This window comes from Dipodomys spectabilis, unplaced genomic scaffold (genome assembly GCF_019054845.1).
Source record: "Dipodomys spectabilis isolate Male_0828 unplaced genomic scaffold, ASM1905484v1 ptg000140l, whole genome shotgun sequence".
NCBI classification, from domain to species: domain Eukaryota; kingdom Metazoa; phylum Chordata; class Mammalia; order Rodentia; family Heteromyidae; genus Dipodomys; species Dipodomys spectabilis.
The window spans coordinates 21,098,770-21,112,300 of NW_024870817.1; the positions used below are offsets into that span (position 1 = coordinate 21,098,770).

Sequence of the window (13,531 nt, forward strand, 5' to 3'; positions counted from 1 at the left end):
ACATAGCACATCAGCTGGAACTGATACAAATAAATTTCCAAAACTTATCAAGTCTGTTCAGTTTTATTATGCCCATGAATATTACAATGGGTCCTAGGTGCCACCATGGCCATTTATAGCTTCATTTCTAACCTATTTATCATTAGCAGCCTAAGAGACAGGAGATGCTGGGGGGAAAAAAAGCAGGAAGAGAAGAAAGAAGGAAGAACAAGGGAAGGAAGAGAAGAAGAGTAAATACTGTAAATATCTTATCAATCACCTTATTTTACATGTATCTTGCTGATATATATTTTATACATACACACATATACATATTGGCATTACAGAGATTATAATACAGCAAAATAGCTAAACTAAGCACTCACAAAGCAAATGAATGACAGTAGATATCAAGTAACCGTGAAAGGTGTGTCAACAGGCTAAAATAAGATGTATGACAATTGCAACCATCAGCATTCAGGTTGTCTGATTATTATCCATTTGAGATAGCCCTAAAATACGATTCTGACCCATCAGAAAGTGTTTGCGATAGAAGACAACAATGCTATAGGAGCTCTGTGCATAAAGAAATCAAAATAGATTTGAGTTGCTTCAAAGGATGTGTCCCAGAGGACTCGGATAAGCAAAATGACCCAGAACATGGAAAGGTGAGTGTGAAAAGACTGGTTAGTGTCAGGCAGAGATTTGGTGTGCAATAATAAGCATACTTAAATGAAGGAAAATAAAGCAAGTGGAACTCAAAAAAAGCAACAACAAAAAAGAAATTTGAAGCACCTGCAGGCCCTTCATTAGTGTCATGGACAAGGCATGTGGACACTGCTTATGCATTTCCTATTCATGTCTCCATCCTCTACACAACACTCCCTCCACAAAATGAGCAGCCACATCTGATTTAGATATTCAGCATTTCTACATTTATTAGGTGGTCCTCTTGCAGGTTGTGATCACTGCTTTGGAGAAAATATGTGTTGAGCCCTCTCTCTCTGTTGCCACCCTACTTGGGTGGCTGAGGCAAGCAGTCATCATAGTGAGGCAACGCATTCTAAGGCCTAGCACCATGATGCTCACACCAGCTTCAGTGGGCCCTAATCCCAGTAATGTCCCTACATAGTTTACATATCCTTGAGCAAACGACTCCATGTCTCTGTGCTTCTGATTTCTCCTCTAAAAACACATACGGTGGTCATACCTTACCTCACAGAGTTCTTGTGAGAGTTAAATAATATCTTACATTTAAAGGGTTTATGTTCTTACAGCTACTTACATTAACAAAGTTGGGTTTGTCCCATTCTACCACTTCAGCTCAATATAGTCAGTATTAACTCTCTAGATTGAAGATAAATAGGAAGCCTTTCACTCATTGTCTAATTCAGCATACAGTATTCCACATCGTTTCAGGGTAAGATAATTTGGATCTTTGTTTCCCACTGACAATTCTTCCACACATGGTCAATTGATGACAGCCCTGAAGGAAAAATGGGACCAAAACCCCGAACTGAAGTGGCATAAATTGGCCTTGATTCACTGATCAGATTTTAAAGAATTACAAAAATAGACAGTAAAATCAATCTTATTCTATAGACGGTATGATTTGTTACATTGTGAGACAATGAAAAACATATGCTGTAAGAATTAACCTGGCGGCCATTCATAATCTTCAGGAAATCCTTATGCTTAAAAAAATTAAATCCAACATTTATAGATTACCTTTTTCTCCACAATTTCTAGCCAGATTGTGTGTGTGTGTGTGTGTGTGTGTGAGTGTGTGTGTGTGTGTGTGTTTGTGTGTGTGTGTGTGTGTGTGTGTGTGTGTGTGTGTGTGTGTGTACCAGACCTGAGGCTTGAACTCAGGGCCTAGGCATTGTCCTTGAGCATCTTTTGCTCAAGGCTAGTGCTCTACAACTTGAGTCACAGCACCACTTCTGGCTTTTTCTGAGTAGTTTATTGGAGGTAAGAATCACATGGACTTTACTGCCAGGGCAAGCTTTAAACTGCAATCCTCAGATCTCAGCCTCCTTAGTAGCTAGATTACAAGCATGAGCCAACAACATTGGCTAGCCAGATTTTTAAGTACTCTGCATAAAGTACTTATATATCACCAAAACAGCTGAGACTTCGAGCTTTCTATTGTTTCCTCTTGCTATTTTTTATCTTTTATACATTTATATAAATACTGTATAGAGGGGTTACAGTTACATGAGTAAGGTAATGAGTACATTTCCTATTGAGCATTGATGCCTCCTCATTTGTTTTTCCCCTACCATCCCTTCCTTCTCCACCTCCCCAACTACTCTCCCCACCTCCACCAAAGTTGTAAAGTTCATTTTCAACATAGTGTCTTGTACATCTCATTGTTACAATGGGTCAACCTGTATCCTTATTTCAGCATTTTGTTATTTCCCTTCCCCTCCCCAAATTAGAAAAATGTATATACAAGATGCAGGGCACCAGAATCAAATACAGTGAAAACAGGAATTATATCATAGGGAAAGAACATACAAAAGAAAAAAGACATTCACATAGTATATTATAAATACATTAAAACCTACAGCAAGAAAGGTAAAACCTCTTGTGTCCCTATCTTGGGGTTCATTTCATTTAGCATCATCTTATATGGTCATATGTACATAGCTTTTGACCTTTTCTGCTTGTCCTAGACATATACTAGTTATTGCAAATAAGGGAAACTATGGGACCTATGTTTCTTTGGGCCTGGTCTTCTTTACTTAACATAATTTTTTCCAAGTCTTTCCATTTCCTAACAAATTGGGTTATGTCATTCTTTTTGATGGAGGCATATAATTCCAATATACATATATATGCATATGTATATATATATATATATATATATATATGATATATAGATAGATAGATAGATCACATTTTCTTGATCCATTCATCTACTGAGGAGCATCTGGGTTGGTTCCACATCTTGACTTCGAGCTTTTTAATATGAGACTTTGAGCTCTTTAATCCCAGTGCTTGACAGAGTTGACACTGAAACTGCTTCATAATGTTATTGATTAAATATAAAAGTGTTTACCCTGACCACAAGAATCACTTTGAGAAAGTTGAATTGGATGGCACAAATTTTTTTTTGCTTTTTAGATTGTAAAAATAGATTGATAAAGTCAAAAAGAAAACAGCCAGATACTTGGGTTATCTTTACCACTAAAATATATCATTTGAATCATATCTTAAACAGATGACACTTCAACCATTACTAGTAAAGGAAATTAAGAGTCTACTTAAAGAACTATAGATAAAAGCTGTTTTAAAAATTCCATGATAGTAAAATTATTTTTAAATCTGATTTGCACAGATTTATTCAGAATGCTGTCCTTTCCTATAGTTGAATACGCTTTTTTTTTTGAGGGGGGGGGTCAGTTGTAGGGCTTGAACTCTGTCGTTGACTCTTCAGCTCAAGGCTAGCGCTCTACCACTTGAGCCACAGCACCACTACTGGCATTTTCTATTTATGTGGTACTAAGGAATCAATCCCGGGGCTTCATGAATGCTAGGTAAGCACTCTACCACTAGGCCACATTCCCTGGAATATGTTTTTAGAGAGAGAGGAAAAAGCAATCATCTCATTCTTTCAATGACAGTGGGGTTTTTTAAGTAAAAAATAAGAAAAAAAATGAACACGTATATGATCAGCTAGCTCCACCAGGACACCGGGAATTGGACAATGGAACTCTCAGAAGACCAGTGTAGCTTGTCTTAGAGACAGGTCCCTGGAAAGAGCAGACCCTTCCCCAGGATTGAATGATGACTTCACTATATTGGGCAGGGTGGGGGTTGGGGAGGCATGTCTCTTAAGAACTTGAAAGGACCAATGAAAATTCTCAAGTTGCTGAGCTCAAAATCCACCAAACAGGCAAAGGGAAACTTCAGGTCAAGCTTCTTCCAACACAAGAACAAATCCTGGGAGCATGTTTTCTGGAAAGGCCTAGTTAACATAAAACCTCACAGACAAATAAAGCAACTTACATTGTGAAAGGAACCTACACTTCGATACTCTTTAAATCAGCCAAAATACAGGAATCAGAAATGGATTAGCTACTCTGGTGTGTGAAATTATTAGATTTTAATTCATTTGTAGCATCTTCTCCGTCTATTGCATACAAACCTTTTTATTGATTGTTCTAGCCCATAGCACATTTTTGAAAACATCATTACATTTTCAAAACCTTTGTGGCTTTCATAAGTCACTTTAACTAAAAGGCTTTCTACTCTCAAAGGTCCTTTAACCAGAGTAAGAAACATAAGTGAAATCAAGACAAGCCTGAAGAGTGCTCAAAGCAGGATCCCAAAAGAAAGAAGTGATTTACAGCACAGTAACCAGTAAAACAGTACCAACTGAAAAAGATGGACAGGAACTACACCATAATGAATGTAGTTGTCATTAGATAATGCTAATTAGAGTAATTCTGGCTTTATCCAATTTTTAAAATATTTAGTTTTATTTTTAAATGCACAATAGTTAACTAAATAAACAAATATTAAAGTCTAAGTTGTTTTTAAAAATGGAGAAAAAGGTAAGGACTTGGGAAGGATGGGATTTTATTATTTAGACCTTAATAAAAATGTCCCTTTTCATACCTTAAAAGTCTTGGTTATGACTCAGGAAAAAACTTCATTTGGAAGGGACCTTAAAGATCGTCTGATTAAACTACTTTATTCTACAACTGAGGAAGCAAGTGAATTTCCTCACATATAGTTAATCAGGCAGGCTTGGAACTCTAATCACAATTCCTACATCCCCCTAAAAAACGCTTAGCACACAGAGTTTGTAATGCCAAAGAGTTCCATGTCCATTTTCCAAATAAAAAAGAAGTATTATAAAATATAAGTACTCAAATCAAAGAAAGGTTGGGCAAATGGGATTGCATGAAACTGCAGAACATGTGCATGGCAAAGGACATAGCTAGCAACATCAACAAAAAGCCCACAGATTGGGAGAAGATCTTCACTACCTCATATCTAAAATATACTTAGAACTCAAAAAATTAAATCCTCCAAAAATAAATCCTCAAAGAAACAACCTCCCCATTAACAAGTGAGCTAAAGATTTAAAGAAAGACTCCTCTGAAGAAGAAATAAAAATGGCCAACAGGCACATGAAGAAATGCTCAACTTCTCTAACCATAAAAGAAATGCAAATCAAAACAATATTGAGATTCCATCTCACCCCAATTAGAATGGCTATAATCAAGAAATCTGGTAACAACAGATGCTGGAGGGAATGTGGTCAAAAGGAACCCTACTGCGCTGTTGGTAGAAGTGTAAACTTGTCCAACTAAACTGGAAAGCAATATGCAGGTTCCTCAAAAAACTACACATAGAGCTCCCCTATGACCCAGCAATCCCTCTTCTGGGTATTTACCCAAATGATCACAAACAAGACCATACTAAAGCTATCAGCACAACTATGTTTATCACAGCATTATTCACCATATAATATGGATATGGAAGATATGTAACCAACCCAGATGTCCCTCAGTAGATGAATGGATCAAGAAAATGTGGTATATTTATACAATGGGAATGCTTCCATCAGAAAGAATGACATTGCCCCATTTGTTAGGAAATGGGAAAAACTTGGAAAAAATAATATTAAATGAAGTAAGCCAGGCCCAAAGAAATATAGGTCCCATGGTTTCCCTCATTTGCAGTAATTAGGATATGTCTAGGATAATTTTATCAGATGAGCAGAAAAGCTCAAAAGCTATGTACATATGACCATATTGTAATATCTGAGTTGCTATTTACTGGCAGAAAGTTCCTCCTGAGCAGCGGCAGCAGTGAAGCGTTTAACATAATGTCTCACATCATTTTGCTGGTGCAGCCTACCAAGAGGCCGGAAGACAGAACTTACACTGACTTTGAATCTGTGAATGAATGCATGGAAGGTGTTTGTAAAATGTATGAAGAACATCTGAAGAGAATGAATCCCAACAGCCCTCAATCACTTATGATATGTTGTTTGATTTTATCGACAATCTGGCAGATCTCAGCTGCCTTGTTTACTGAGCTGATACCCAGATATACCAGCTTATAACGAAGACTGGATCAAAGAGATCTACGTACTCCTTCGTCGGCAGGCCCCACAGGCTGGGAAATAATTGAGTTGGAAGCATTAGGGCACAGGGGCTGGGCTTGGAACAAAGGTGTGTACAATGTGCTATCGTGGGAGTTTGTATTGCAGTGATGCTGCTTCCATTTTGTTACAGTCTAGCCAAGAGCGAATGTATTGGATGAAATGAGGATCTTTTCTATTGAAGGCCCTCATTGTATTTTTTTTCCTTTTTCTTTTTTTTACTTAAACATTTTTATGATGATTTAGATGGAAGTTGTTCATTGTCAGTTAATGGCGGTTCCAGTCCTCCAAACTGTTCCTATCTACTTTATAACATTCACAAACTAACCCTTCAAGATGGGGTGGGGTGGAAACAATTTAGTTATGTACTCAGATGAAGTCTTAGTGCAAAGTAAATAAATATTGTTTAGTTATTAAAAAAAGTTCCTCCTATTGTCTGGCATCAGTCCCTCCTGCTATTGGAAATCTACTGTCTCTCCTGAACCCCCTTTCCCTTGGAGAAAAAGGATATCCATGAGAACAAAAATGTGAAATCAGAAAACAGAACAAAATGATTGATAAAGGGCAAAACCTCTTGGTAAACAAAAACCCCAGACAAAGGCTGACCAGTAGTCAGCCTTTGACCCTTTTCTATCCTTGCTAAAAAGCAAAAGAACATCACTCCCTCACTCAAGTTTACCAAGCTGGTAGCTTTGCAGAAGGCTACTGACCACCTTGAGGCTTATCACCAGCTGCACTGAATTGCTGTATTAGTCAGGAGCTGATAATAAAAGTCATTTCTGTAATAGTGTCAATAGCATTGATAGTATTGGTCATGCTGACCAAGTCAAGATTATGTTTTGCCTATGCTCTTGTGACTCAAGGCTATGTTTTTGCTATGTGTTGCTTCTGTAACTTTGCTGGCTTGCCTCAGTAACAAGGTCTTAAGCCCACAGGTGACATCACCACTGTCTTCCAATTGAAGACCGCCACTGAGTGTTCCCACTATGGGCAGCCTATTGCAAATTATTACATATGATATTTGCCATAAAGAAAAAATGAATTTAAAGGTTATATAACCATAACCAATCCCAATGTGCCAAACCTGCCTTTCATGGTGGGTCTATGTAACTCTATGTCAGCTACTCCTACAAAAATCCATCCTACCCTGAGCTTAGGGCTGTTCTCCTACTTTCCTGGTAGTAGGAAGCAGTGCCCATGTGGTGGTAATGAAGTTCCTAGTTTCTTTAACTGGATGTCTTGGAGTCTCTTTTGGATCCAGGATATTATATATATAAGATGATGCTAAGCGGGGAGGACCCAAGATGTCAACAAAACAGTAGGGAAACACCACAGCTCTCTCCAACCAAATAGAGAGTTCTAGTTCCAATGCTCAGTTTCCCCAAGAGATCAACAGCAGGAAAAAAAAAAAAAAAGCAAACAACCAGAGACATACAGGAACTGAAAAAAAGAAAAGGAATAAAACCTCAGAACCTGCACAAAGATGGAAAAATGCAAAGACCCTTCCCCCCACCCCTCGCTGGCTGTGGGGCTCCACGCCAAGCCATGAAAGCGGCCTGGCCCGTGGCTGCCTGAGACCTCAGAGCCACAGTGGTCTGTAAAACTCCAGCACAGAAAACTCACACAGCATTGACCTGGACAGAATAAACAGAGACAGAAACCGGAGATAAGGTACCGTGAAACCCAGAGTTCCAACCACCACCCTGCCCAGCACACAACCATTGCAACAGAGCACAGTGGTGACTAATGATCTACACAGATACAGCGATCTGCCACAACACCACTGGACAGCCCCTAACCAGTTCCAGGATGTGAGAACCCCACAGGAGACACACCCAACCCCCCCCCCCCTCACACCCCGCCATGGGAGACCAGTGCTGGCAGTAAGTCCCAGAGCTTGGCCTGAACCTCTCCCCCTCCTGCCTGGGCTATTGGTCCCACTGAAGCTGGGAACTGTGAAAACGTCCCAGCAACCGGTGGAGCACAGCGAGCCTGCTAGGCTTGACCAAGAGCGCCCCTGGGAAGGAGCTTGAACACAGCTGGTCCCTGGCTGAAATCAGGAACTACACTCTCGGGCTCCAACAGCCAGCCGCGGAAGGAGCCTGACCTGTGTGCCCCTGCCTCGAGACCCAGCAGCTCAGGTCCCTGAGTCCCTGTCTGAAGTCAAGAATTGCACTTGCTGGCTCCAGCAACCAGCAGCAGAAGGAGCCCCACCTGTGCGCCCCAGGTGGGAGCTCCAGCAATTAAACCGAGGGTACAAGCCTGAAATCAGGATCTGTGCATGGGCTCCAACAGCCAGTGGAGTACACCCAGCATGCCATGTTTGACGCAGAGTGCACCTGGGAGGGAACCCAAGCAACCTAGGTTACTGGTCCCTGGCTGAAGCTGGGAACTGCAGCGGGCTACAACAACTGGCAGGGGAAGGAGCCCCACCTGGGTGCCCCTGGGTGGGAGTCCAAGCGGCCTATGCTGCTGGACCCTGGCTGAAGTTGGGAACTGTACTTGTGGGCTCAAACAGCCAGTGAAACAAGCCCAGCTTGTGTGCACCAGGCAGGAGATGGGGCAGCTCAGGCAGCTGCTACCTGGCTAACGTTGGGAACTACCAGTGAGTGGGCTCTAGCAACTGGTGGAATACATCCAGCCCACCAGGTTTTGCCAAGAGCACTCCTGGGAGGAAGAACAAGCAGCCTAGGCTGCCGGTCCTTGGCTGAAGTCGGGAACTGCCTGTGGGCTCCAGCAGGCAGCTGAATGAGCCCCACCTGTGTGTCCCAGGAAGGAGTCCAAGCTGCCTAAATCACCTGTCCCTGACTGAAGATAAGAACTGAGTGCAGCCTCAGCAGAGGGTAGTGTGTATCTGACCACCAGAACCTAAAAAGAGTGAGCCCTACATGGGTCAGACTAGCAGCTGCAAGGCAGCCCCTCCGCCCAACAGTCTCAAGACCTGGCAAAGTCCCTCTCAGCCATCGCAGAGCTGAGAGCAGGCTTCAACAATTGACCCAGGAACCAACCCAGAACTAAGCTTACTACTAGGTTCGGGATTCAACTCCAATAATCCCTAAATCCTCATGCAAAAATCACAGCAAAAAAAATTTACAAGATTCATCACCAAGACACCAAACCATCCCCAAAGGCCAGCAACCACCCAGGGGGAAACACTAGTGAAAGCAAAAAGGAAATAGAAGACAAACTCTACATCCAAGAGTTGATAGAGGCAATGACTCAAGAATTAAAGAGCGAAACGGATCAGAAATTTAAAGATCAAAGAAACAAATTATCAAAAGAGATCCAGGATTTCAAAAAAGAGATGCACTCACTCAAAGAGATCTGCAGGAATCCCACGAACGGGAGGAAGCTAATCAAAGAGTAATACAGGAATTGAGAGACCAGGTAGAGAACACACAAAGATCACTAAAGGCATTCATGGAATCCATTAACAAAGAGCTGAAGGAAGTCAGGGAGACCACAAAGGGAATGCTGAATGGAACCCAACAGAAGGAATGGGAGCCCAAAGAAACCATAACCAATCAACTAAGTGATTTGAGGACAAACACTGAACACCAAATTAAGGAAGTAAAGAAATTCATACAAGACCTAAAACAGAGCTTCAACAAAGAACTTGAAGCCATCAAAGCTGACCAACTAGAAGGAAAAGAGATAAAAAACAAAGTAGAGAGTCTTGACAGCAGGTTAGACCATGCAGAAGATCGAATCTCAGGGATTGAAGACAGCCTAGATATTATAGAGAAAGAACATACAACCATCCAAGACAAGTCCAAGAAATATGATAGATCTATCCAACACCTGGAAGACACCATCAGAAGGCCTAATCTAAGGATAATGGGTGTAGAGGAGCACCTAGAAACAGAAGTTAATGGTCTAGGAAATTTGTTTAACAGGATCCTAGCAGAGAACTTCCCAAACATGCAAAAAGATAGGCCTGTCCAGATACAAGAAGCCTTTAGAACCCCAAATAGACCAGACCAGAATAGGACATCCCACCGCCACATTATAATCCACACAGGATCAACTCAGACCAAGGAAAAGATCCTTAAAGCTGTCAAGTAGAAAAGGGTAATCACCTATAAAGGGAAACCAATTAGAATCACCTCAGATTTCTCAGCAGAGACAATCAAAGCAAGAAGAGCCTGGAATGATGTATGCCATGCCCTAAAAACAAACAACTATCAACCAAGAATACTGTACCCAGCTAAACTCTCCTTCATAACTGAAGGCCAAATAAAGACCTTCCATAGCAAAGAAAAATTGAAACAATACATCTCCACCAAACCAGCCCTACAAAAGATTCTTAAAGATGTCCTACACATAGAAAACCAACAAGACCGCAATAAAGGCCAAGAAACTGCACCCAAACTGAGAATCCAAGAACCATAGGAAGAACCCAGTTTTCGCAGCCCCCAAGAAGGTAGATAACATGGCAGGAACTCCCAAATACCTCTTAGTCCTGTCTCTTAATGTTAACGGACTGAACTCTCCAATTAAGCGACATAGACTGTCTAGTTGGATTAAAAAACAAGACCCTTCTATCTGCTGCCTACAGGAGTCACATCTTGCCCGTAAAAACAAACACATTTTCAATGTTAAAGGCTGGAACAAAATCTACCAAGCAAACGGACCCCATAAACAGGCGGGAGTTGCAATCCTAATATCAGATAAAATAGACTTCAAATTAAAATTCGTGAGAAGAGACAAAGAAGGTCGCTACATACTAATTAAAGGATCTCTCCTTCAGGAGCATATTACAATTCTAAATATCTATTCGCCAAACAATGGAGCACCCAAATTTATCAAAGAAACACTACTTTCCCTCAAATCCCATATAGATCCAAAGACATTAATTGTTGGGGATTTTAACACACCACTCTCCCCACTAGATAGATCAACTCGGCAAAAACTCAACAGAGAAACCGCAGATCTAAACAGCTGCATAGATCAACTAGACTTAACAGATATCTACCGAACATTTCACCCAGCAGCATCAGAATACACGTTTTTCTCAGCAGCACATGGAACATTTTCTAAAATAGACCACATTTTAGGCCACAAAGCAAACTTGTCTAAATTCAGAAACATTGAAGTTATACCTTGCATTCTCTCTGACCACAAGGGAATAAAATTAGAACTCAACACCAAAAGCCACCAAAGAAAGTCCAGTATCACATGGAGGCTGAACAACACACTGCTGAATCATGAGTGGGTCATGGAAGAGATTAGAAGGAAATCAAAATGTTCATGCTATTCAACAAAAATGAACACACAAAATACCAGCTCCTCTGGGACAGAGCAAAGGCAGTACTCAGAGGCAAGTTTATAGCTCTGAGCTCCTACATCAACAAATTGGAGAGATCTGAAACTAACAATTTAATGACACATCTAAACCTCCTTGAAAAAGAGCAGCAAGATAAACCCCAATCCAGTAGACGGAAAGAAATAATCAAAATTAAATCAGAATTAAATGAATTAGAATCCAAAAAAACTATAGAAAGAATCAACAAAACAGAGTTGGTTCTTCGAAAAACTTAACAAAATTGACAGACCCTTAGCAAATCTTATCAGAAAAAGAAGAGAACACACCCAAATTAATAAACTCAGAGATGAGAATGGAAACATCACCACGGAAACAACCAAGATTCAGAACATTATAAGGGAATACTTCTCAAAACTGTATGCTAATAAGTTTGAGAACTTGACAAAGATGGACCTCTTCCTAGCAAATATTGACATGCCAAAACTAAACCAAGATGAGTTAAACTATCTTAACAGGCCCATATCAAGCATTGAAATAGAAACAGCAATAAGAGACCTCCCAGCTAAGAAAAGTCCAGGACCAGATGGTTTTACAGCGGAATTTTACAAGGCCTTCAAAGCAGAGTTCACACCAATTCTCCTCCAACTCTTCAATGAAATTGAAAGAGAAAGCTCACTACCGAACACATTCTATGAAGCCATCATAACCCTCATCCCAAAACCAGGCAGGGACTCATCAAAGAAAGAGAACTATAGACCCATTTCTTTGATGAACATTGATGCAAAACTTCTCAACAAAATTTTGGCCAACCGACTTCAACAATTCATCCAAAAAATCATACACCACGATCAAACAGGATTCATTTCAGGGATGCAAAGCTGGTTCAATATACGCAAATCAATTAATATTATTCATCACATCAACAGGAGCAAGAATAAGAACCACATGGTTATCTCAATAGACGCAGAAAAAGCATTCGACAAGATCCAACACCCCTTCCTGATGAAGGTTTTGGAAAAATTAGGAATCCATGGAACATTCCTCAATACAATAAAGGCTGTATATGACAAACCTACAGCCAGCATTATACTCAATGGTGAAAAACTAAAGCCATTTCCTCTTAACTCAGGAACAAGACAAGGATGCCCACTCTCTCCACTTCTCTTCAATCTAGTATTAGAATGCCTAGCTACAGCAATAAGAAAAGATGCAGACATAAAGGGGATCCAAATGGGAAAGAAGAAATAAAACTCTCCCTCTTTGCAGATGACATGATCTTGTATTTAAAGAATCCCATAGACTCCACTCCCAAATTACTCAAGCTGATTCAAAACTTTGGCAAAGTAGCAGGTTATAAAATTAACCCCCCAAAATCAATGGCTTTTCTGTATGCCAACAATGAGAAAAGTGTGGCTGAAATTAGGAAAGCAACTCCATTTGTAATAGCCCCACAAAAAATAAAATACCTAGGAATTAACTAAAGAAGTGAAGGACCTCTATGATGAAAACTTTAAAATCTTGAAAAAGGAAATCAACACAGAACTGAAAAAATGGCAAAACCTCCCATGCTCTTGGATTGGAAAGATTAACATCGTGAAAATGGCAATACTTCCCAAGGCTATCTACAAATTCAACGCAATACCTATCAAAATTCCACCCTCATTCTTCAAGGAAATAGAAGAGGCAATCCAAAAATTCATATGGAACAATAAAAGACCCCGAATAGCAAAAACGCTCCTCAACGGAAAGAACACTACTGGAGGAATATCAATACCAAATTTCAAACTCTACTATAAAGCCATAGTAATCAAAACAGCTTGGTATTGGCATAAGAACAGACCTCAGGACCAATGGAATAGAATTGAAAACCCAGAAATGAACCTACAGACCTATAGCCATCTAATCTTCAATAAGGGAGCTAAAACAATAGAATGGAAGACAGACAGCCTCTTCAGTAAATGGTGCTGGCAAAACTGGTTAACTACATGTAGAAAACTAAAGCTAGATCCTTATATATCACCCTGCACCAGAATCAACTCCAAATGGATCAAAGACCTTGAACTCAAAGCAGACACTCTGAAAACATTACAGGATGGAATAGGAGAAACCCTGGGTCTCCTTGGCTCAGGCCGAAATTTTCTGAATAGAGACCCGGAAACACA

At 40.3% G+C, this 13,531-nt stretch overlaps 1 protein-coding gene and 1 pseudogene across 2 annotated transcripts in view; one reads left to right on the plus strand and one right to left on the minus strand.

Annotated features, from left to right (window-relative positions):
* Rasgrf2 (Ras protein specific guanine nucleotide releasing factor 2) overlaps positions 1-13,531 on the minus strand; it is a 219,976-nt gene that overhangs the window by 161,085 nt on the left and 45,360 nt on the right. The gene's annotated exons all lie outside the window — the stretch shown is intronic.
* LOC122117333 lies at positions 5,825-6,375 on the plus strand (annotated as a pseudogene).